This window comes from Eublepharis macularius, chromosome 15, assembly GCF_028583425.1.
Source record: "Eublepharis macularius isolate TG4126 chromosome 15, MPM_Emac_v1.0, whole genome shotgun sequence".
Taxonomy (NCBI): domain Eukaryota; kingdom Metazoa; phylum Chordata; class Lepidosauria; order Squamata; family Eublepharidae; genus Eublepharis; species Eublepharis macularius.
In genome coordinates this window covers 37,434,022-37,459,800 of record NC_072804.1, presented here as the reverse complement: position 1 = coordinate 37,459,800, position 25,779 = coordinate 37,434,022, and the positions used below count along the sequence as shown (strand labels likewise).

General features: G+C 47.4%; 1 protein-coding gene across 2 annotated transcripts in view; it reads right to left on the bottom strand.

Moving 5' to 3' along the window:
• The window catches only part of KIAA1522 (KIAA1522 ortholog), a 62,405-nt gene that overhangs the window by 25,841 nt on the left and 10,785 nt on the right, over positions 1 to 25,779 (bottom strand). The window lies entirely within an intron of this gene.

Below are 25,779 nucleotides of genomic sequence, written 5' to 3'. Positions count from 1 at the left end.
TTGGCCATGACAGCCAGTGTGGTGCAGGGGTTAAGAGTGCTGGGCTAGAAACTGGGAGATCCAGGTTCAAATCCCTGCTCTGCCATGGAAGCTTGCTGCATGACCTCGGGCCAGTCACACACTCCTCAGCCTAACTTACCTCAAGGGGTCGTTCTGAGGACAAAATGCAGGAAGGGAAAACGTTGTGAGCTGCTTTGGAGCCACACTGGGGAGAAAGACCAGGTATAAATAAGGTGGGTAGGCAGACAGACGGACGGACGGATAGAATACGTTCAATCAGAGGTAACCAAGGAATAAAAGAAAGACGCGTCTAAGGGCCAAGCTACACATGACGAATGACACTTGAACGGCAAGTGGATTGAGTGGAGGGCAAGTGAACAGGGAGAAATACACTTGCCATTCAAGTGTCATTCGTCATGTGTAGCTTGGCCCTGAGTCCTTTCTTCAACCAGATTCAGCTCTCTCAAAAACTGCTGGCTGTCTCCAGTCTCATCTTTCAGGCTCTTCCTTCTGAAGAGGGAACTTTCTCCAGGGGCAAGGCAGAGGCGTCCTATTTCTCACCTACAGGTAAGCTTGGTTTCAGGTGAAATGACAATATTAGGGCCACCCTCAGGGCCCAACCAGGACTACTGAGCTGTCCAACGTCATGCAGAACCCGAACTTGAGATTGTGATATTTTAGATAGAAATAAATGTTCATATATTTCTACCCTGCTTTTCTCCCTAGTGGGGACCCCAGAGTGACTCACAACATCATTTTCCTCTCCTCCATTTATCCTCACAACACCCCCTGTGAGGTTGACAAGGCAGAAGGAGGTGAGAATGAGCCAAGATCTCCCAGTGAGCTTCCATAACAGTGACCTGAGCCACCCCAAGATTCTCCTGTACTTGGAATACCATTTTAACAATCTGCCATCCCAGCTGCAAGTGGAAAAGGCTACCAAAAGCTACAGACAAATGGGGCTGTGGGCAGCACAGAGGCCCATTCCACCTTTGTTTGAACTGGAGAAAGGGCGGCCAATGAGAAGAGGATTTGGCTATTGCCTTATGCAATCCTGCTCTGCCTTCCTGGCCACAGACCAAAGGGCCATGAGCCCCAAGAGAGTTCCCTTCTGGTTTCAGACAAATCTGCTTCTAGCCCTTGACTGGCAAGTTAGGCAAAATGGAATTAGCACCTCCTTTTGCAGCTCTTCCAGATCCTCCCCACCGATCCGTGGATTCCCACCCTCCGCTCCCCAGGTCAGCCTCTTCCAGCCAGCCCTCCTTCAAAAGCCACCAAACTTGTTTAAGCATAAACTGCAGACTTCCCATGTGGAGCAGGAATACACACACACAGGGAGGCAGCAAAAACAAATGTTTTTTTCATTTTTTTAAAGGAGGTGAAAGCACAAAGAAGCTGCTAGTGGCTCCTTCCACTTGCAGAGGCCTTGTTCCAGCACAGAAAGGTTGCTTGGGGCTAGCACATGGAGAGAAGCACATGGAGATCTCCAAGGAGAAGAATCCTGAAAACAGCACTCTCAGAGCGGAACCACAAGTGACAAAAGGCACAGGTTGGACACTTGTCAGCTTCAGAGCCTGAGCACCAGCCTGATGCCGGCAGAGAATATCCCCTGTGCCAACAGGAGGCAAATGGCAGAGCCGCAAGGGCTGTGATGCTTTCACCAGAGGTCGACACACCTTGACCCCTCTTGCATTCTGTCTTCCAAACAAGCACACCTATCAGCCAACTCTTCTCTTTCCCCCTCCAGAGTGGACCTATTGGTGGGAAGGGAAAGATCCAAAGGACTGCAGGCAGATCTATATACCACAGGCAAGATTAAACTCCCACAAAAAGCAGTGTGTCCCAAAAGAGCACATACAATGGTTTGTGCAACTTTACAAGATCAATTGCATGCGTGAACAAGTCACAAGCCGAGATAAGATACCACAGAGAACTTGCACGAAAGGCACTCCCTTTTCCAAAGGAATCCGTTTACGCACCCAGCCCGTAAGAGTTGAACAACCAAATGATGTCGTCATCTGTGTGAATATGAAAAGGGACCGCATCATAACTTGCCTGCACAAAAGCGTACAACGTTTTAAGGCACAACCAACATGGAACATGCCCAGAACCAGGCTTACAGTTCAAGCAACTGGCACTCAAGGAAGCACAGTATTTAGGAGCACTGGTGAAGCAGTGTGTCATCTAAGCGATGCTCCCTATGTTCTCTTGCAGTGTCACAACAGAAGCAGGTGTGCAGCTCTTGAATTGCACATATCTATTATCTATTTGTTAACGGGTTTAAATTAAATATGAGAGCTCCTTCTGCCTCCTCAATGAAGGAGGAATACAGGCAGGACCAGACACATTCCCCGTCGCACAGCAGAGATGGATTTCTGGCAAGAAGGGCCACTTATGCCTGTCCATATATGAAAGGGCTTTCTGGGGTTCTCCTTCAAGGGCAAAAAGGGGATGCAGTTTTAAGAGGGTGTCATTAAAAAGCCATCTTTCCTACCCTGCTCCAGAGTTGGAGCTTGTTCACTCGTCAGCAAGTAAACCATATCCCTGCCCCTGGAAACTTTTTTGTCTTATACCAGATATACAGGTTTTGGTTGTGGTTACTAAGGAAAAAGCTCTCTGACTATGCTCAGAGTACCACCATCCAATATCACACATCCCAAGACTGAGGTTTGGCACTTCTCTGCCCCCAGCTGTTGGGCCAGCAGATCCAATAATCTCCCTGAGCAGCACTCTTCAGCTTCTGATGAAAATCTCTTCAAAGCAGCCAGGAAAGAGAAGGCCACTCCTCCCCAGTGCCACCATTTTGTTCCCACTGGGTGCCATCTGGCCACAGGCCACATTCTGCCAGAGTGACTCAGCGAAGCATAAATCGTTGCCCATCCTGATAAGGGAGTGATCATTTTTTCTCCTGTCTGCACAGCATCCAAGGCTTTCAGAGGCCTTGTGCTAGCAGGATTCAAAAAGGTGAAATTAGGATGGGGAGAAACACATCTCAGTTCAACATCGGCAGATAATGTGGCTCCTATATCAAAGGACAACAGGCAGGGGTCCCATAGAAGGTAACAAGGATGTGTCATGTTTCCATGGAAATGTACTAAATAATTTTTAGGGTGGAGCTGAGTTAAAACAGCACAAAATTCACCTGCAAACATTTTAATGCACAGGAGGAAAGGAATAATATTTAAGTTAACCAGAAGATGCCGAGCACATGGGGGGGGGGGGAACCTCCACCTCCACAAACACACCCAAAATGATACCACCAGGCCTTTTTCATCACCCCTAAGTAACTGCAAGCAAACCCCTTACACAACTTCCAGGCCCAACCGTACAGGGCAATCCACGTAGCCTATGGACGTGATCCCCAACACTCAACCTTTGAAGTGCTGTCTCATCTGATAAAATTCTCAGTTGGGGATTAAGGAATCTGTTCTGAATGGGGCTGTGTAACCCCAAAAGAAGCAGTTTATATGTTCGGGTCCCTATTTACAGATGGCAGTACTGGCATGTAGGGCATTTGCCCAACTTCAATGGGTGCACCAGCTGCAGCATTGCTGTGGGAAGGGCGATCTAGCCACAATTCCTGATGCTCAGATTGGATTACTGCAATGTGCTGTACATGGGGCTGACAGTGGACGACTGTCCAGAAATGTCAGTTAATGTAAAATGACGTGGCAGACTGTTGATGGACACTAAATATTGGGTATATGTCTCACCTGCCCTGAAAGATCTATAGAGGCTGCATCTTCATTTCTGAGCACAATTCAAAGTGCTGGTTATTACTTCTGGGGCCAGGGGACTTAAAAGTCTGCTTGGCCCCAAAAGAGCCTGCCAACCAGATAAGATCTTCTGCAGAGGTTCTCCCACATGTGCATCTACTCTCTGTGGTGATGAACTATCAGTAGGGGAGGGTTTTCCCTGCTGTGACACCTTGCCTTTTTAGTTCCCTCCCTATAAATAACAACAACAACATTTGATTTATATACCGCCCTTTAGGACAACTGAACACCCACTCAGAGTGGTTTACAAAGTATGTTGTTATTATCCCCACAACAATCCCCCTGTGAGGTGGGTGGGGCTGAGAGAGCTCTGGAAGAGCTGTGACTGACCCAAGGTCCCCCAGCCGGCTTCAAGTGGTGGAATGAGGAATCAAGCCGGGTTCTCCAGATGAGAGTCCCGGCACTCTTAACCACTACACCAAACTGGCTCTCACCTGGCACCTACTTTTTCTGGTTTCAGGTGCCAGGCTGCCATTTTCCTATTCACGCAGGCTTTTTGTTGATTTTGTTTCATTTGGCTGAGTTGTCTTTTTTTGGGTCCGTCCGTCCGTCCTTCCTTCCTTGGTGTTGTTTCCTGCTGGCAGCTATATTGCACTGTATGTATGCGTTTCATTTGTGTTTATGTTTTTTTAAACTGGATTTTACATTGTGCCAGCTGCTTTTGACCAAAAGACTGAGGTATTAAAAAAAACATTCAACCAACTACATTTGTTTCTGCCCCCAACTGGTCAGCTGGAGGAGATTTGGCAACCAAAAGGTGGAAGCTTTTTTAATTTAACAAAGTAAAATACTACCAAAAAGTGGGGGGGGGGGGACTGGAAGGAAAGGACTGTCAAGCACCAGCGTGCGTGGAGGGGGGGATGGATAGCAAAGGGGTTAAAAAAACTCACCCAGAGAAAAGAAAGAACTTGTTGGAGCAAAAGGACAAGGGAAGTAGTTTAGGCGCACAAGGGATCAGTCTGTCAGGTTCCGCCATGGCAGCGCGTATTCGTGGGAGGGGCCTTGGGCATGAGCAGGCTTGGGATTGTCCCCTGGATAGTGGAAGGAGGGGGGGTATACATCACCCTTGCACCCTCTCAGCCACCTACAGATCTATCCTTCTGTAGCCTCTGCTCTTCCCTCCCGCACCATCCCTTGCTAAGTGAATGCCTTCTCCTTCTCCCTCTCCCTACAACTACTCCTACACAACCCACGATGACCTCTCTACTGAGCCTACCTTTATAGGTCTTCTTCTACCTTTCCCCCTCCCTTCCTCCCAGGCTCTCTCCTATCCCTGGGCAGCCTCCCAGCCCTGGGCGGATTGCTCATGATGCCATCCAGCTGGGGAAGCTCTCAGGTATTCCTCTCGGTCCAGGTCCGCCCTGCTCTCCTATCCTTTCTTGCAGGATGCGGCTAGCAGGGCCTTTCCAGGTGACGCAGCTTGGCCATCTCCGCCTCTGTTCACGCAGCGTCAGACTGGCCTCCTGGGTTCTGGCCAGTCCCCTGGGGTGGATGTCAGGCCCACCAGCCCCACCTGGGGTGGGTGCAGGGGCTTCTAGCCCATCTAGCTGGGTATCGGCGATCCAGGCATGCATGTGCCCTTCTCGCCCTTCGGGGCTTGGCTTGGCAGCGTGTGCCTGTCCTGCTGCCCCAGCTGGCTCTGTTCCCCTTCACTCCATGCCAGCTGGGGCTGAGTTGCCTCCCCCAGGCTCTCTGTGCCTGCAGCCAGGGTGCGTCGGTCCTCAGGCAGGGGATCTCTGGCAAGTCTGGGGCGCTCAGGGTGTTTGTCCCTGGACACAGTCCTCAAACCTGCTTTCAGGGGTCAGCACTCAGCCAATGGCTTGGAGATTTAGGTGGCATTGAGCTGTTGATGGGGGGGCAACCCCTAGTTGGCTAGCCTGTTTTTAAACTGTTGTTTTTGTAATTTCATTGTAATTTGCTTTGAGTCCCTCACAGGAGAAAGGCAGGTTTAAAAACGAGAGACAGTGTTGTGTAGTTGCTAAAGCGTTGGATCTGAGAGACTCAATTCTGAATTTCTGCTCAGCCATGGAAGCTTGCTGGGTGACCTTGGGCCAGTCACATGCTCTCAGCCTAACCACCCTCACAAGGTTGTTGTTAGGATAGAATGAGGAAGAAGGAAATGATGTAAGCTGCTTTGGGTCCCCACTGGGGGAAAAGGTAGGGTATTAATGATGCAAATTAATAAAAGCAGGAAATATCTTTTGAGTATGCACAGAGTACAGTTGTGTCATCTCTAGCATTTATCAGGTAAATTAGCTGTTTGAAAATGCTTCAGGCTTTCACAGTCCCATACTGATTCATACACACACACACACACACACTTCTGTGCAGCTCTCATGTGCTTGCTTCTGTGAGACTTGCCCAGATGAGGTCCGTCAAGTATTAACTCAATACTAATTAAAAAAATTTTAAAAAAAAGAAAAAAAAGTATTAACTCAATACCGTCTGCCTTCTTCAAACCAGGGCTCTCCCACTTTTCTGATGTCTCAACAAGGCCACCCCCACCTCTTGTTTCTTTTCTCACACAAGAAAAAGCTAAGCCCCTCGAGCAAGGGCACCCCTGCCCCCACCTATCGAACTCAGCCACATGCCCTGCAAAATGCTGAAGCAACACAATCCACATTCTTTTGCTTTGTGGCCTCTGATCGGTTGCCATGGAGCTGGGGGCAAGAACAAGCAAAACACACTCCATGTTTTCCAGGCCCCCTCCTGCCCAAGGCAGCCCCCTCTCGCCCTGATCATACACACAGCTGCCTTTGAACCTGCAGCATATCTGGTCACCACAATCCCTTTTTCTCTCCCCAAATCCCCACTCCAAACTCAGACTTCACCCCCAAATCTTCAGAGATCTCCCAACTCGGAGTCAGCAACCTTATCCTCACAGTAACCTCCAGAAGCAGGTGAGGCTGAAATGGGGTTCCTTCAGCTAGGCCCTCAGGATGCTTCATAGCTGACAAGGGATTTGAACCTGTCCCTCCTTGTCTGGGGTTTCATTAGGGTTACCAGCCTCCAGGTGGTGGCCTCCCAGAATTAAAACTGATTTCCAGGTGACAGGGATCAGCTCCCCTGGAGAAAATGGCTACCTTGGAAGGTGGACTTGGGCTCTAGCAAACAGTTGGAAGGGGTGCACCGTGCCAAGCCTCCTTGCCACCACTGTGGCCTCTGGAGGTATGTGCTGCCTCGCCTGGTCTTCCCCCCACCGCGGCCTCTGGAGGCCATGTTGCCAACAACTCAGTTTTTATTCTGGTGTGCCTGTGCACGTGCAGCAGGATAAGAACTGAGTTGTCACCAATACGACTTGGCTTTTATATGGTAGGATTATATAGCTACTCAGGATGTGTCTAGGGCTGAAGGGGCTTGGAGAGCCAAACCATACCCTGCCATGAGACGCCCCTGCTGCCCCCTAATTCTGCGCTGATTATCTCCAGATAGACCAGTCACCCCAGTGTAAAACCTTTGGAGTCAGGTATTGGGCTGCACTGACAGAACCCCACATCAGTATAAGGATGGGCTTTGATGGACTATAATGGCCTGACTTGCTATAAAACAGCTTCATGTGTTCAATTTGTCCTAGAAATGTAGGGAATTTTGTTTTAAATCCTACTTCCTATTACTTTCATATTGATGAACAAAATTTGAGTTCAGTAGCACCTTAAAGACGAACAAACCTTTCCAGGGTGTAGGCTTTCCTGAGTCAACGCTCACTTCATCCGAGAGGCACATTTCATACAGGGGCTCCAAGATCACTCCCCAAAAATCTTGCTGGTCTCCAAGGTGCCACCGGGCTCAAATCTTGCCCCTACTGCACAGCAACACAGCTACCCACTGGAAACGTTTCATATTGTTATTTCACCACTTAACTTTATTTATTTATTCGCCAATATGCACTATATTCTTGGTTTGTGAGAACTTTATACATGCTGTGTGTGCAGCTCGGTTGCGCCTGGTTACCATGTGAGCACATGCTCGGGCCATTGCCCCTGTGCTCAGCCTGCACCTCTGCTGAGCACCAGGAGAGCCTTTGGCCAGCAAGATTGGCTGTGTGGCACCTCACCTCTTTAGCGTCTGCAGTGCCACTGGAGCGCAGTTCGGACTCTAGTTCCTCGCACATCTTTCCTGATTTTAGGAAGGCTTGAATGCTACCACCTCTCTTTTTAAATACATAGCTCCCTGGAGTGCCTCTGAACACATAGAAAGCGCATTTCCCTCACTGAGCATAAGCCCAACACATCTGCACATTTGGGATTATAAAACGAAGAAAGGCAAGTTAATAAATGCACAGTTCCTATTTGTTAACATGGGGCATGTGGGCAAAGAGTTTTTAGTGTGGCACCTGGCTCCCTGGGCTTAGCAAACCCTTCCTAATGAAAAATCCTACTGGCCATTTGCCTAGATGGTTTTGGGATACAGCTGCTTTAAAAAATGATTTCCTTAGAATTCAACACATCTAAGATCAGATGTAGCATAGAAAAATGACTGCCACTCACTTTGTCAACATGCAGCTGCATTTTTCAGAAAGAATGGTTTGGTAGAAATAGAGCAGAGTACAACCTGAACTGTAATCCTGATTATGGCACTGACTTCAGGAATATCCTTGACTGACTCACTTAACCTTCGAGCAATTCTATTCCCCTGTCCGTAAAATTTGACACAGCTGAGCCCAAATTTCCAAATTGCTTTGAAGGGAAGGTAAACATTATGAGAATTAAGAAGATCTTTATTCAGATTTAATTGTTTCCTTTCCTCCCTCCTTTCTCCTAAGGTGCCCCAGCTTTTATTTAACTCTTACTCTCTAGGTGCATTGCTAAAGGGAAGGCAGAAATTAGGCCCAGCCCAGGTGCTTAGCTTCTTGGGAATGAAAGTCAGGCAACAGAACAGAGAAAGCCAGAAATTAAAACCCTTCGGGGTTTCTTTGAAGCTTTTGTTACACAGTCCAAACAGGCTTTCAATTAAGGTGTTTACTGTAAAAGCATCCCAGAAAAACCAGCTGTTGACATTCCTGCTTATTTCCTAGGTGCAAAAAGGGGGGGGGAATGGGTGTGGGATGTCCTTTATTTCTAAAGTGAGACTTGTGTCTCAAAAGGAACACCTTCTGACCTGGAAGCCCTTCCAAATATTCCAGAATAGAAGGTGGCTGTTTGTGGTTGCTGAACTAAGAGGGGAGAAGAAATGTGCACATGTTTTGAGATTCCTTGGAGAATTCCAGTGCCCGTAACTGTTAAGTAACATGCAGGAAGGCTCCCCCTTGATGCCCCTCCTATCACTGTATCTCCAGTCTGCAGAAAACTTCATCAGCTAAATTTCTGCTCGTCGCCCGCCCATCCTGTTGGAAAGAATTTGGAGACCCAAGCAATGTAACATGTTTTAGGAATGAACACATTAAAAAAAGAAAGGAAAAAGACAGTGTCCAAGGTCAAATCCTGGTTGTCTCCTGCTCTCCTTCCCTTGACAGTAAAAATGCTATTTTTAATTCCTTTTCCTCTCTCCTCCTTCCCCCTTTACATACTTCTCAGGTCACCTCTAAACTGGGTGGATTCCTTGTCTCAGCTGGTAGGTGGACGGAGGGTTTTGAATTCAGTCCCAGTCCCTTGTTTCTGTTGCATGCGGTTGCAGCAGACAATTGCAGGTTAGAGCTGATGCAGAGGCATCAGGAGGGAGGAGATGAGACACTCCAAAACAGCAGCTCTCAACTCACTTTCACAAGAGTAGTCCCACTGATTTCAATGAGTAAACAAGGCTCAAGGTCTTCATGTTCAGAGACAGGCTAGGCACGATGTAGGAGAACCAGGATGAGATATCCCCCATCTTTTTTCATTTAAACACATCTGTGAGAATTGCTAATTTATTTAGGCAGTAGGGGAGGGGTTCTTTCCCCCTGTATTATATTCTTGATCCAAATTAACATTCCTGAAGCCACTGATTCCCCCAGAGTTATTAGGCCCAGGATAACACCAGCAACCCCCCCACAAAGGCAAGGAAAGAGGCAGGACTGACAGGCGCAAAGGATGCATGGCAGGGGATTTTAGTAAGGCTAGGTATCCTGACATGGATAGGCCAGGCCAGTCAGCAACCTTTTAGAGCAGGGCAGAAACCAAAAAACAGCAAAATCAGTCGACAGAATTAACCATGTACTCCCAAATCCACACAGCGATTGAGAAATACAATGCAACCGTATGTGTAGTGTGGGGACAATGATCGGATAGTAAGAAAGAAACTAATCGTCTGTCAGATTGACCCTGACGATCGATCAGCAAAGGAGTCCCGCATGCAGGACTTTTTTTCAGCAGGAACGCAGGGGAACGGAGTTCCGGCACCTCTTGAAAATGGTCACATGGCTGGTGGCCCCGCCCCCTGATCTCCAGACAGAGGGGAGTTTAGATTGCCCTCCATGCCACTGGCTGGAGATCAGGGGGCGGGGCCACCAGCCATGTGACCATTTTCTCCGAGGGCAACCCACTGAGTTCCACCACCTCTTTTCCCAGAAAAAAAGCCCTGCCCGCATGTAAACATAAAAGTCGCAATAAAATAAAACATGAGTTACGGATTCGGGTTACATCCTTACACAAGGACATAGTCTATTGGGGTAGGGTGTATCTATAAATCTCCCAAACAGAATTTCAGAGGATAAAACGTTAAAACGTGCGAGCATAAAAGCTCGGCATAGGCAGGGGAAAGACAGCGATGAGAAATAAGCGGCAGGGCTTTTATACTTAGGGATGATTCCAAACTCCAATGGGGAGCAGGTCTTCTGTGCCTGAGAGCAGAGGGATTGCCGGATAGGCCAGGCAAGCCTGATCTCATCAGATCTCTGAACTTCTAAGCAGGGTCTGCCTTGGTTAGTTGGGTGAGAAACAACCAAGAAAGACCAAGGTCACTATGCAGAGGAAGGCAACGGCAAACCACCTCAGTTAGTCTCCTGCCTTGAAAATCCAAGCAGAGGTCGCCATAAGTTGGCTACATCTTGACGGCACTCTCCACCACCACCTGCTCTTCTCAAAAGACAAGATGTGCCTGTTCAAATGCCCTCTTCTGCACAACACCACCCCACTATATACAGGAGCTCCGTGGTCCTTCTTTGCCGTCAGTTCCCCTCAGCACAGAGCTAAAAGAGTGGCTTTTTATCCAGACCTGGAGCGGGAATGGCTGCATTGTTGTTTAGTGTATCTTTAAATGATTTAGAATGTCCAAAATGCTGGCAATGCAGTAAATGTATTACATATACCATGCAACATTTTCCCAATTTCATTTCACAAAATACCCAGCAGGAAAAGCCTGACATATGCAGACAAACAAGCATAAGTGTCGTGGCTGAGGTCACTTGGTGTCAGCGTTCAGCACAGGAAGCCTGTGAAATACATGCCTGACCTCCAAAACAGAGCCCAGAGTTCTTTCTTCCCCCCCCCCCGAGACAATAAGCCCAATCAAGTCTCAACCAAATACACCAAATATAAGATGCTTCTTGCAGTTGGGTAAAACGAGCAAATTCACCTTTGAACAATGGCTGCCAACTTTTTACTACCTCCGCTCTTGTGCCTTTACAGAAACGTAACATGCAAAAATCAGTCTTGTGAAGCTTTTCCTGTCTCGAACATTATTATCCCTGCCTTCCTCCAAGGAGCACAGAGCACTATACATGGTTTTTCCTTTCCTTGTTATATCCTCACCGCAACTCTGCAAGTTAAATTAGGCTGAAAGTGACTTGCCCGGGATCACCCAGCACATTTTTCTGGCAGAATGGGCTTTGAACCTGGATTTCACACGTCTTTCTTCAACACCCTGACCCCTACACTGTATCGCCTCCTTATCATGGAGGGAAAAGCTTTTCCCATCAATTTCTGCATGAATGGCTGGTCTTAAAGATGCAGGATTAGGAAAACCAAATTGACAACATAGCTTTGAATTCAATATGAAAGCCATGGTTTAATCTGAGCCAACTTGGCATGTGGTCAGTTTGTAAAGCAGAAATAATGAAAGAAAAGTGTCTTTGCATGCATGCAGAATGCATTGCCATATGATAGTAGAATGCTACATTAAGCCGCCCAACAGATTCTAGAATCTCCGTTTTAGAAATTAAGTATTTTGAATTTTAGACTAAAAGAAAAATCTAAAGTCTGTAGTGATTTTCCCGACCAAAAATGGATAATAAACATTTTTTAAAATCTTTCTTAGTTCTCCAGTTTGCTCCATCTGAATCAGTCAAGTGCTTGGAAAGGTACTTTGGGCATTGCAAAGATGCAAGTCTGCTTCGAACTTAAAAGCAGAGATGGCAGCACAGCCCAAGGAGTTCTGCCACACTGGAAATTATTATTATTATTATTTATTTATAGTCTGCCTTTCTCAGTGAGATCCAAGGCATATTACACGGTGCAAAAGAGGGCTCATGTAAAGACTGTTTCTGGAAAAGCTAACTGCCAGAGACAGTCAAACAGAGAATTCATCCTAGAACTCTCACCGATGTCACAGTGAACATTCTGGGTAGGTTTGCCAACTTTGGGCTGGATAATCTGTGGAGATTTGGGGGTGGAGCCTGGGGAGAACAGAATTTGGGAGGATACAAACCTCAACAGAGTATAATGACATAACGCCCACCCTAAACAGCTGCCATTTTCTCCAGAGTGACTGATGTCTAACATCTGGAGATCAGTTGTAATTCTGGGGGATATCCAGGTCCCACCTGGAGGTTGGCAACCCTACATGACACCAAATGTCTTGGCCTTTGTCATGATGCCGAATCCAGCATTGGGAGGGAGGTTAAAATGGTCCCTGCTCCCCTCCTTCCACTCTATTAATTTTTATCCATGTATTTGAGCATTTTAATGCCATTTTTCTCCCAAAAGGGAGCCAAAGTGACTTAGCAGAAATTTCCAAAACACAACACAATCTATGTTTAAAAAAAACAAAAACGTGTTCTGGGCAAGCAGGTCTGGATTCACTGGTCTAGCTAACACAGGCTCCAGGCTGCAAGCCACAGCCTCATGTCTCTGGCCACACCAAATACCTGGAAGCAGACAGCGCCTGTCTATAAGTGGATCCTGTCCCAAAGGGTCACCCAAATCCAGCATTCCTTCTGCATGATAATATCTGGGGAAATCCTATATCTCTTCCCCGTTATTGGAAGGAAAATTAGTTGACACCAAAATGTTCAGTATCAAAACAACACCCTGTATTGTTAAATGGAGCTAAAAAGCCAGAGGTTGGGGATAAGCTTACCCACCTCCAAAGATTAAAGTTAGGGAACTGAACTCTCCTGCATATATGATGTACCCCTCCAACTCTGTGTCAAGGTTTTTGCCTGAAATAAACATTCGCTAAAGGCAAACTCCTGCTTCTAGCAGGGTGTGGGGCTAGGAGTGCTCCGCTTCCCTGAATCAGCAGCAACACCAAAAAAACAAAACCAGAACTCCTGACCTCCCCCCAATCACATGTCCCAACCAGGAGAGCATCAACAAGCTACAAAAAATAAAATGAACTTTTGGGTCCCTAATCCTGGCTATTTTACTGAGCAAAACAAAATTTCCACTGCCAGGCAGCTAGGAAAAATAGAAAGGATATTTAATTTCTCATGCACTTCTCCCAGCCTTAACATGGTGGGACCAATGCTGCAGACTGAAGAACACTTGTGCCACAGATCAGCTTCAATATCCTTGAAACCAAGAGGTTATTACGGTTCTACTGTTCAGTTATTACTGCATCTGACGAAGAGAACTGTGGTTCTCAAAAGCTTATGCTACAGTAAAGTTGGTTAGTCTTAAAGGTGCTACTTGACTCTTTTCTCTTTTGCTTCTCCAGACGAACATGGCTAACTCCTCTGGATCTATTACTGTTCTTAAATGCCTGACATTGTACATAGGAGCAGAAGCACAAAAAAAAGAAAGGTCCCCGCCCTGAGGTGTTTGCAAACCAAGGCTGGACACAGAGTGAAAGAGGAGGTGACAATAACAACATAGGTAAACACAGCAACAAAGGCTTTGAGTTGTCCATTAAACAACAGTGGAATGAGAAAGGGGGCTTGAAGGTGCCAACTGACCTTGTTCCACTGCTTTTAACAGCAGCTTGAGCAGCAGGAATCAGCAAATCCACCACACTGAGGAGGCTCTAGCTGCAGTTACAGGGGCAGGGGATGGCAAAGAAGTTGACAATCCCAGTTTTGAGGGTTGCACTCACAGTCGAGGTCATTAAAAGTTAGGTTCCAATGTATTCTGATGGACAAAATGGGGATTTTCATCATACTGGCCTCAGGACTAGATATTCTAGATTAGTTAAAATGGAGTATAGGGAAGAGATCTGGTTACATGGTGAACCATGGCAACTAAGGAGCACACAGAAAAACATACAGTGCGGCCTCCGGGCTGATTGCAAAAGTCTCCCATCATAAACCTCCACCAATAAGTCCTGGAGCATCGCAACCGATAGCAAGGCTTCAGGGACACAGGAAGAGAGAGGCACTGCTCTTTTCACAAACAAGAGACGAACCTTGACAGCAAACAGAAACAGCAGATAACATGGTGGGCCACAGAGCTACATATGGATGCCAGGAACCAGAGGACTTCAGACATGGTTGCCAAAAAACAGGGCTCCCTCAATTTGGTGTAGTGGTTAAGAGTGGCAGGACTTTAATCTGGAGAGCTGGGTTTGATACCTCACTCCTCCTCTTGAAGCCAGCTCGGTAACCTTGGGTCAGTCACAGCTCTCTCAGAGCTCTCTCAGCCCCACCCACCTCACAGGGTGATCGTTGTGAGGAGAACAATAACATGCTTTGTAAACCATTCTAAGTGGGCATTAAGTTGTCCTGAAGGGCAGTATATAAATCGAATATTATTGTTGTTGTTCTTATTATTAAACAGCAAATATGGATAATCTATAAACGCTGTTTTACTGGAGCAGAGAGGCTACAATATAATTCCTATTCATCAGGCCTGCAAGTAACTTTGAGTAGCATTTGGAGGAGATAAGGAATCTCACCATGAGGGTGTCACACCCTCCGTTTCCCAAACAAGACAGTAGCAAACCCCAGTTTGCCACTGAGAATTCACTCCGCAAAAAGCTGCAGGCAATTCTAATTCTCCAGCAAGTCCCTGTTTGTCACAGGAGCACTTCACCATTTTAGGCACAAACATGACGTGTGAAAGAGGCCCCAAGTCACAGAATATTGCACGGGTCCATTTGGAGCCTGCATGGAAGGTACCCCTTCGGCTTTGACTGCCTGACTGGGGAACTCCGCAGGGGGAGGGACACCATCTTTCCATCCTGTCTTTCTATTTACAGCACATGTTGAGGGGCTGAACGCTGGCACAGAACATGGGCTTCAGAACTGAGCACCGAGTGAAGTCTGCTGAGCCGTTTTAGCTCAGGCATAAATGAAAACCTTAGAGGATGCCGTTGGGATGAAATCAAGAGGTGGACTTTGCTGCAGTTTGGGGCGAGGAGTATCCTGAATGCTGAGGACTGTTTTCTTGTTGGGGAACAATCGAGGCTAGCTATGATCGGATGGTGGGGGAAGGGGGCTCCAGCAAGAGGGACCACGAGCTCTTTGCCTGTGCCTAAAGCTCTCCAACTGTGTACTGGGGGGTGGGGGGGACAGCTGGGCGCGCACAGAGCGTGATTTCAAAACCAAGATGCAGAGCCTACCTCCAGGGCCTGATCTGAGCCAGAGCTTGGCAGCACTTGGCCCCAGAATTTGGCTTCAATGCTTGGCTCTAGGCTGTATGACACGCATGCTGCTGAGCATGTGCTGAGAGAATTTTCCTCACTACAGTATGTGGGGGGGGGGGGCGCGCAGGGGTTGATGCAGGTACTCCCAAGCGATTTCCTGGGCCTTTTCAGTCAAGAGAAACTCTTCATTGGGCTGCCCCAAGATACAGGACAGCTGCCTCCCAACCGCCCCCCCCACACACACACATCACACCATCCTCCCCACCTCGTCTTCCCACCTGACAAGCCCATACCTGTCTTCTGTTTCTCACTGTAGCCCACACTCCAGAAAGGCACGGCCTTGGTGTTTGGGGGATTTGGCTTGCAGTAGGGATTGCCCATCGTGTTTGCAAGTGCACAAGACACCCTGCCCTTCTCTTCCCCACCCTCCTGTTGCCGGGCGGAGGAGGAACAGGGCGCTACATGACTGAACTCGACAACCTTCCTCTCCTTGGCCAAGTTCCAGTCAGGCACAGAAAGAGAGAGACGCACAGCGGCTCCTCCGGCTCCCCCATCTCTGTGGCTCGTAGTGGTGCCCACAGCATTCGGTTAGTCCTGGAACCAATCACAGTGGACAAAAAGGAGGGGCCTAGAAGCCAGCCTCCAGCCCAGCCCCTGTAGCCTCCCACCACCACTCCCTCCCTTGTTCTGTGAGCAGCAGGCCACTTGCTGGCAGGGCTATCCCCTCCAATAAGAGGGACTCCAGTTCAAACCTGCCTGGAAAGCCACATCTCTCCCACCTGGTTGCGGTCCACCCATAGCTGATCCAGAGAGCAGCCAGGTCTTTCTTAGGGCTGCACCACCGGCAAAGGGCACGCTGCCTCCCACAGTGTTGCCAAACTCACTTTGCAGAGGGCGCCCCAAAAGAACAGAGGCAGTGCAAGAAAATGCTCTGCTTGTGAATGGTATCTCTCGCAGGGGCTTTGCCCAAGGACCTTTGAGTAACTGCAAAGCCACCACTGGCGGTTTCTGAGTGGAAGGACGACTTTTGGCACATCCTGAAGGGTGCTAGGAAGGATTCTTGGATTTTAGAGAGCACTTTAAGGGAGCATACATATCACAATAATCCTTACAGAGCCCTGTAAGGTAGGCCAGGACTACTGGGCCAATTCTGCAGTTGGGGGACTGAGGCCGAGTCTTGTCTAAGGCTTCCAAGGGAATTTATGGCTGAGCTGTGCTTTGAACTAGCAAACTCCTCGACCTCCATCTTCTGGGACTGCACCCTGGTGCTCCTTTCTGGAGTCCACAAGGCAGCTGCATTCCAAGGGAAGAACATTTAGGGCTCCCATCTCTCACTCATGTCTCCTCTGTTTCACAACCTCGATGGAATTCCTGACTAGTGTTACCAACTTACTTATGAGCAATAAAATCCCTTATCAGTGTACTCTCCTTTTCCCTTCAATAATTATTGCTGTTTTTTTCATAAAGCCCAAGAGTTCAAAGATGCCATTCAGGCCACTGATTCCAACACCTGTTGGAGACCCAAATTTAGAGCACCCCAGACTGCTTTTAAACTGTTCTAGTATGTTCCCTGGTCTTCAAGTCAGATTGACCTTTCTGTAGTTTAACAGGGTCTCCCCTGTTTTGAAGACTGGGGCAACTTTTTGCATCTTCCATCTAGTAGCACTGCACTGGTCTTCCAGGATTTTTCAATGATAGACAGCAGTTCTGAGAGTCCCTCAGCAAGTTCCTTTTGTGCCTTAAGATGAAATTCATCCACCCCTGAAAACTTGAACTAATTTAAGGTAGCTAAGTATTCCATGACCAACTAACACCGTATCAGTCTTGGGTCGCAATCCTGTCCCCTCATCATTCATGCTACCTTTGTTATGTTGCAATAAGTTCCCCCTTTTGAGAGAATACGGAGGTGGGTAGTTCCACCGTCCCTTTGCCAGCTGTTCACATTTCTTGCTGTCAGCATTTCTTATCAGCGTCAACTCACTTTGAGCTGTGGTCTTCCTGACACTGACTCTAAAAGCCTGGGCTATTCAACTGACCTTCCCTCCAGTTCCTTTCTGACATTCAGCTGGTCACCCAACTTTGCTGGTCACCCAACTTTTTATTGCAGCCACATCTCCTGTTTTTCCTCTGTCATTGGTTCTGCTTGCAATTTTGCTTTACCCAATTCACTGTTTCTTAAGAATCCTTTCGCTAAGATTATTTAGCCATGGAATCCTATCTAGCTTTTCTCTAAGTTTGTTGAAATCTGCTTTCCTGATGTTCGAGTTACTCGGTTGACTTTGATCATCTTTTACTGTAAGATTGAAAACTGCATTTTCACAGTTCCGCTTTTCTCCAAAGCTCCTACTACTTTCACCACATCAACCAAGTCTTCCCTATTGGTGAAGATCAAATCAAGGATAGTCCAATTCCCTCGTTATTTCCTCTGCCTCCTGTAAGGCCCATCAGAAACATATTGGAAATTCTCTGCTTAGTGGAGTTTCTTTCCCAACAAATGCTAGAGTGGTTCAAGTCTCCCATTATCACTAATCCTTGCTTCCTTGAAAAATCTGTAAACTGTGGCCGTTTCCACACTACTCGCCTTCATCCGGAATGCTGCGCAATGTCGCGAAAAAAATACGGAAGATAGCGTCTTCTTGTGCAAGTTTTGTGCGATGTCGCGCAAAACTTGCGTGAGAAGATGTTACCTCCCACGTTTTTTTTCGCAACGTTGCGCAGCGTTCCGGATGAAGGCGAGTAGTGCGGAAAGACTAGCCTTGCAAATAAGTTCTCTAACTTTACTGGCCCACAAATGTACCTGGGAGCCCACTGGCTGCCACATGTGGTCTTGCTAGTTATTTGTTGCCTTAAAATAAAACCAGAGCAAGAATGCGAAGAATCACATTTTGTAAAGCTTTCTTCTCTTTTGCAAAACATAAGCATAAGCTTTCGAGAGCCACTACTCTCTTTGTAGGATGCATCTGACAAAGAGAACTGTGGCTCTCGAAAGCTTATGCTACAATAAAGTTAGATAGTCTTAAAGGTGCTACTGGACTCTACTATTTTGCTACTACAGACTAACACGGCTAACTCGTCTGGATCTCTATCTTTTGCAAGCAGCCAGGAGAGTGGTACATAAAAGCTTGGCATGGATCCTCTCTTCCTGCCCTCCTAGCCATTTGGCAGAGGCAGGCACAAACCCTAAGGTGGGAACAGGCTCAACGGCTGGATTTCCATTCTCAGTGTCCAGCAACAAAAAGACAGACACTGCTCTCAAACACAGCTCAATGATAAGAGTCCAATCACTTCCTCCTGGCATTGCATGCCGATAAACTCTGTGTTTTGCAATCAACCCTGCCTTCTTCCAGCCATATTGTTATATGGTACCAGTACCAATTCAAGGAACACAATTTTAAAATATTGGCAGTAAAAAAAAAAACATGTTTACAAAGGTGTCATCTGTAAACAACAAGGTCTATTTAGTACCATCATATACAGGGCTGCTTTCAGGTTTAGGGGGACTGCAGGGAGAGTGCTCAGCCCCTCCATTAGGCTCCCCTTCTTGCCCTCCCATCCACGTGCCGCCAGCTGCCTGTGCATCCATCCTTTGCCCACTCACAAGCTCACCCACCACCTGTAGTCACAGCTGCCCACACGCCAGCATGCCCTTTCCCTGATGGTGTGAGGTATAGCTAGGAGTACCACTGCCATGGCCACCAGGAATGCTGACGCCTTGTGCACCATCTGCATGCCCTTCTCCAGCAGCACGAGGCAGGATATGCAGCTGGGAGCAGAGGTAACAAATCACTCACATGCAGGCAGTGGAAAAGTGTGAGTACAGGCATCAGAGGAAATGCATAAGCAGGGCTTTTTTTCTGGGAAAAGAGGTGGTGGAACTCAGTGGGTTGCCCTCGAAGAAAATGGTCACATGGCTGGTGGCCCCACCCCCTGATCTCCAGACAGAGAGGAGTTTAGATTGCCCTCCCCGCCGCTGAGCAGCAAGTAGAGCAATCTAAACTCCCCTCTGTCTGGGGATCAGGGGGCGGGGCCACCACCCATGTGACCATTTTCAAGAGGTTCGGGAACTCCGTTCCACTGCGTTCCCCCTGAAAAAAAGCCCTGTGCGTAAGTAAGAAGTCAGAAACAGTGGGCACCACCAGCCTTGGGAGCTGGCCCACCTCACCCGTGCTGGCACCAGCCCTGATCATATGTGACCTCTGCACACAAGTGTTTTCACTGGAGCACACAGGCTCCAACATTCACAAAGGAGTGTTTTGAAAGAATACTTCCGTCAAGATCAAAGCTTGCTCCCCAACAGGAGCAGGAGCACCGTCTTCGCCAACTCTCTTCATCCGTCTCTAAATGTTAAGAACAAATTTACACAGCCAGGCACACAGGCCAAGTAGAAAGTGGATAATGCTCAGGTGTGCACAGACCGAATTGCATTTTCCTGGGAAAATCCCCAAATCCAGTGGGAGGTTTTGGCAGGCCTTCTAGTGAACATATGGAGGTCCTTTGCATCAAGCCAGGCCCTTAGTTGATCTAGGCCTGAAGCATCCATTCTGGTAGGGCTTTCTGACCCTTGTTAACGAGATGTGCTAAAGGGCTCAACTGTATTTAAAACACTAGCTCCGGATCACCACTGACCTACAGCTCCACCCTGTGGTCATGGGATGGGGCCTCAGTAATCCACAAGGTGCTTGGCCTTACAGTTGTCCCCTTCCTATTCCCCAATCCCTATTCCCTTTGCTCCTGCCACATCTGCAGTGGCCCCATCCTTTGCAATAATGCCAAATTCCTCAAAGTCAGTTTTTTATGGAAGTACACCGCTCGGCCGGCTTGCATAACCCTAAAACTGGGCTCAGTGGTTATTTCGGCCATATATGCGCTCCCTTTCTCCAGATGGGGCCCCCAGCCTGAAATCTGTAAAGGGAATTGAAGGAAAGCTTAATGAGCAAAGCTGATTAAGTAAAACTCCTGAGCAAGTTATGGGTCATCAGGGGTTAGCTGGTGAAACCAGAGGAGCCTAACTGGTTTGCACAACTCTGGTCCTCGAAGAAGGAAAGGAAAACAAAAGCTGAAGACAGAAAAGAAATCGAGGTTAAGATCTGAAATCATTAACAGAAATAAGCTAACCCATTACTAGCGACTTCCTGCCAAGACCTGATTTGGGGACCTGTAAGCATGTGTCTGCCTGCTGCTACTATGAGGAGAGTAACCCCACAGCCAAAAGAGATGTGGTCCAGGCAATCTAACCTAATACAGGTCCACTCGGAAGTAAGTCCCACTGGATTCAGTGGGATTTACTCCCAGGTAAATGTGCCCAAAATTGCAGCCCTTGCTGAAGGGTCTCTTGGCTGTTTGCCTGCCCCGGGAAATATGCCGAAAGCCAAGGGCTCCTATACGGGTTTGACAAGCCCGATTCTCTCTCATTCCTCTCAGCTCAGTTCTTTGCCTTCGTCTCTCACTCTCTCCGGTGCCAAAGTCCACGTCAATGATCAAATTGTCTCAAAAAAGACAACCTTCCTTTATGCACGGAAATCTGATGCCAACAGAACAATTTGGGGAGTTTTAAAAATCAGATCTCAGATTCTGCTATTTGCAAAAAAAAAAAAAAGTACTTCTTGCACTTCTCTCCAGGTGGAAGAACTGTGGTTGGAAGACACACCTTTCTTTGTTTAGCTGAGAAGCTCTCCCGAGTTCCAGCTCAAACCAGACGTTGGATTCCTGGTGCTCACATTTTCTGAAATGTCACTCTTGGCCTTCCAAGTTCTGCAGATTAAACAAAATTATTCCACAAACACTTGGAAACCCTGTGGGCAATTAAGAGCTAGTGGCAGCAAGCTGAGAACAACAGCGGGGTGCACATTGGAGCAAAAGCAGCACCGGAACTTAAGTAGCCCAGCATGCCATTTAGGACTAGAGGCTCGGCTACGACAGGTACATCAGAGATGGGCAAATTACGGCTCAGGGGCAGACATCAGGAGCTTTTCATTCAGCCCTTAAACTGCATAACAATTTGCAGGGGCCTGATGGACTGCAGCATCAGCCAGTGGATGCTCTTGAAAAAAGTGGTTAACAGCTGGAGAGTTATTAACAGCAGCAGAATGGGGGAAAGGATCACATCTGAGTCTCTGCCTGTTTTGAAGGCTCTAAGTTGGTCCCTGCCAACTCTTCCTGTTTCCCACGTCAGCAGTACCAGTGCTGAAAATGGGAAGGACCACAGTCCAACACAGTGCCTTCAAAACTGGGCGTAGATGCAGGTAAGGTGCCCCAGTTGAAAAAGTTGCCCACTTGACATGTCTACCCTACCGGCAAAAGTTTCATAAACTGATGGAAGCACAACAGAGACAGCCTTCCAGAGGGCTGAAGTCCCTGGGGTTCAGCCACAAGCTTCCTTCAGCCATCCATTAATAATACGGCAATGATTATAATAGTCACCTACCTTACAGGACGGTTGCAAAAATCTCTGAAGGAACGTATGTGGTGTGCTACATAAATCCTCCAGATTATTGGTGCATATCCTGCCAATCTGTTCAGCAAAGCATGAACGTGAGCTCTTCCTCCTACCTCAAAAGCCTGCCTCTGAACAGCCACTGAACCTGGAGGAAGGCCTCAAACTTTGCTGAGAGGAGTGGAAGGATATAGGCCATTGAGTTGGATCCCACAGAGGACTTTTGCAGCTGGGAGATGATTTTCACAGACCGCCTCCCCCCCCCCCCCCACTGCTGCAGGCCTCCACTACCCTCCAGCTGTTTCTATGAGATCCCTCTTTCTCCAGAAAGAGCATTTGGGAGGGCATTTAAGACTGCAATGGAAAGGTGAGAAAGTCCAGCCCTCTGAGCAGAAATTCCTTCTGTGGAAATCTCCAGTGGATCTAAGTCATTATTGTTGCTGTTGGGTTTGAGTACCACTTTTTAGTTTCTGTTACGTGCTAATATAAAGCAGCTTTAGGCTGTGCGGGCATCCAGCAGAGCGGCATCCCCTTTGACAAGCTCTGGATCTATTGTCTCAGGAAAGACTCTTTTCCTAGCTACCCTTGTTCCTGCAGTTCCTTTTGGCTTCCGATGCCAGGGACTGCCTCTCCCATTGCAATGCAGAGGCTTATTTATTTATTTTCTTCATTTATACCCCACCATTATTTATTTTATTTACGGTATTTATAATCCACCTTTCTTGCTGAAACTCAAGACAGGATTGCATAGGGTAAGTCAATACGATCAACGGCTGGGATGCTCAAGAAACAATAGAATAGGGTCTGGATTGCAGAAAGCTGAAAAAACAAGCAACGGAGACCATCACGGTCTTGGTGCCTCATATCTATGGAACAGCCCGTCCCCCTGTGTTCTGCTACAGCAGCTTTGCCCATCTGAACAGGAGCATCTACAGATGCCACTCGGCAGTTGGGCAAAATCAACAGCTGCCGATACATGCACTTTCTTTGTGGTAGGCCCTATATTATCTAACACCATATGTGAAAAGGTCAGGAAAGCTCCCACTCTCCTGGCTTTCCGCAAACTAGGCAAAACCAAATTATTCAAGATGGTTTTTTTTTACACAGGTAATAGGGCTGCACTGTAAAGAAATGGTTCGGAGAGATGCTTTGGTAAAGGAATGGGGACTGTAGACTATACTACTGCGTACTCCGCCTTTATCCCCAATGGAGTCCCATAGCAACATATATCATTTTCCTGTCTTCCACTGTATCTCCACAACAACCCTATGAGGTAGGTTAGGCTGAAAGCGTGTGATTGGACTGAGTCACCCAACAAGCTTCTGTGGGAAAGCAGGGAATTGAAACAGGGTGTCCCAGACCCTACTCTGAAACTCTAACCACTACACCACATTGGCTCCCAGGGTTCTGCCCCTGAACTATGCCTCGCCTTCCCACTGGGCAGCAAAGATTCTGGCCTGACAAGCATCTGTTCCAACACAGAGTATTGAGTTTGACTCACTAGCTTGGGCCATCTTTGCATAACCACTGATATGCTTTCCATCTGTGCCTCTCTGCTGCCTTAATCCGGGGCTTTCAATCTCATGAGTGGGGTGGAGGGGCTGAACTTTGGGCAGTGGGCCAGACTGCCTCACCTGCTGGTTGCTGTGATTCAGTGGAGCAGCCTTTAACACTTTGCAACTTCACACCTGCTCAAATTCCCAGGCACTTCCAGTGCGGACAATGAAATGTTACATTTGTCTCACATGGGCATTTTTCTACAGTAAACATTCAGCGCACACAAGGCCAACCTTTCTGGTGCTCGCAAGTGGGGGAGGGTTTTTTTCCAGCGAAGCTAAATTTGGCTGCCTGGGGCAGGGAGAAACCTGGGGAAACACTCCCACTATCTGGAAGAGGCATTTCTCTAAGTTGCCAGGTTCCCAAATGAGGGGCTATCTTCTGTTAAAGAGTTAATCAAGGGTTAACTGTGTCCTCTTCGTTGCTTGAGGAGCCAGAGATTGCAATGATACAATTTATTTCTTCTAATAAACAGAAAGAGGAACTCAGCCAGGCAGCTGCAGAGGGAAAGAGAGAACAGTTTAAAAGCAATACTCTGGATGAAACATGGTATAAACAGGGAGGGTCCCTGACAGTCTTAGGCTTTTAAAAATAAAAATATTACCAGCAGCTTACCAAGAGAAGGAAAGGAAAGATACTCCATATTTAGGAAGTAGTAGGAAACAAAACTGAGCCACAGACATTCTTCTTCCTCACAACACACATGCAACCTGTGGAACTCCTTGCCATAGGAAAACACACAAGACCAGGAACTCTGCTGGATTTTAAAACAAACAAGAACCAGGATGCTTTTAAAGAAAACAACCTGAATCCAGGTCACCATTAGCCAGGTTTCCCATCTGATAACTATGAATGGGAAGGACAGATTTGTGCACAAATCTCTGTTCATTAAAATGGACCAACTCTGCTTTTTGCAATTGCAGCCCTTGAGAACATCTGGATTTTCATCAGTAAGCGCCCCCTCTCAAAAAAAAAAAAAAGAATTTTGCAAGGATAGGAAATCACTTTGTTTTTACATTGCGTCTTGTTCCCAGCACAGAGATGTTAAGGAGAAATCCATCCTTGCTGACAGGTTGCTTTACAACAACCACAGGCTGCACAGATATTCTACTTGCTCTTTCCCAGACAGCTGGTGCCAGTGTTAATTCACCTGTGACAGAGTTAGAAAACTGCCTGGCATTTGGTCTCAGGTCAGGGAGAAATCAGGAAGTTTGATGCTCTTCCTTAGAAATCTGACCATTTTTTCCTCACCGCTGTGCCAGGCTATAATCCTTTTCAAAAGTTTTCTGGCACTGATTTGGCCCAGTATCGATTTGTAAAGAGTATGGCTGAAGAGTGATATTAAGATTTTGTCACTTCAAGCAACAACATTTAAATACATGTGCAACTTACCAAGGAGAAAAGGCAATTACGGCATTAGTGGACTAATCGTACCAATTACTCCATTAAAGCTTGCAAACCTAATTGAAGTGGGTGTTTCTCTCACTGCGGGTGCGGGAGAAAACCTTAGCTGGGAGTGGGCCACTTGGAGAGCTGTCCTTAGGCGGGCAGGCCATCACCCAGGTAGACTCCATTTTTGGCTTTCGAGAAGAGCATCATGACCCTTGGGATGGTCAAACCAGTGGGCAGTCTCTGGAAAGTAAATTTGCAACCTATGCAATGGAGGGGAGCTGGTCTGAGACTGCAGCAGATCTTCAGTGGGTGGGAAACAAAGCAGTGGTCTCACACAGCATCTGCCCATTCTGGGCAAAGCAACTGGCTCAGGTCAAGCAGAGAAAACATGTCCTTTGGAAATCCTGTTTCATGCCTGGGTTAAGGAACGACAGGCGTGCTGCAGCTCTCTGCCTCATACCCAGAGAGAAGCTTTTTAAAGCCAAGGAACCCAGCAGAGGTGAGCCAAGCACTTCATGCGTGAACACGTCCTCTGGAAATCCTGTTCCATGCCTGGGTTAAAAAACGACAGGCGTGCTGCAGCTCTCTTCCTCATACCCAAGACTACACCCTTGGGTGCTATATTAATTAATCCAGAAGTTTAATCCAGGTGTGGGGAGGCCTCATGAAGCTCACAGGGTGACTGAGCTCTCTCTCTCAGCCTAACCTGCTTCCCAGGTGTTCTGAGATTAACACCGTCTGTAGACACCTGGTGTGGTGTCAAGCCAGATTCCAGAGACAACAGACTGAATGCCTCACTGAATCCCTGAATTGAAGCTCACTTGGGCCAGTCACAAACACTCATCCTAACCTACCTCACAGGGTTTTTGTGAAGATAAAATGGCTGCCTTCAGTTCCCAGGACTTGGGCATGATGCATAGTCTGACTGAAAGCACAGCAGCAGAACTACTAAAAAACTGGTTTGAATTT